Below are 541 nucleotides of genomic sequence, written 5' to 3' on the forward strand. Positions count from 1 at the left end.
ATATATATATATATATATATATATATATATATATATATATATCTATCTGTGTGTGTGAGTGAGATACACTGAGAATTGAACTCAGGGCATTCATTTACTGAACTATGTCCCCAGCCCTTTTTTAAATTTTTATTTTGAGCCAGAGTCTCAATAAGTTGCTCAGGCTGGCCTTGAACTTTCAATATTCTTGTTTCAGCCTACAGAGTGGCCGGGGTTACAGGTATGTGGCACCTCACCTAGTTGCTTGTTAATTTCATATTCTGCTTTCCCCCCATGTACTATTATATCATAGAATTGCTTTATATTTTTAAAAAAATCTATACAAGGGGCTGGGGTTGTGGCTCAGCGGTAGAGCGCTCGCCTTGCACGTGTGCAGACCTGGGTTCGATCCTCAGCACCACATAAAAATAAATAAATAAAATGAAGGTATTGTGTCCACTACAACTAAAAAAAAGCTATACAATTATTATTTTAATGGCTGTAACATGTCATCACCCACAAAAAAAAAAAAAAAAAAAAAAAAAAAAAAAAAAAAAAAAAA

The sequence above is a fragment of the Marmota marmota genome, unplaced genomic scaffold, assembly GCF_001458135.2.
Source record: "Marmota marmota marmota unplaced genomic scaffold, marMar, whole genome shotgun sequence".
NCBI lineage: Eukaryota > Metazoa > Chordata > Mammalia > Rodentia > Sciuridae > Marmota > Marmota marmota.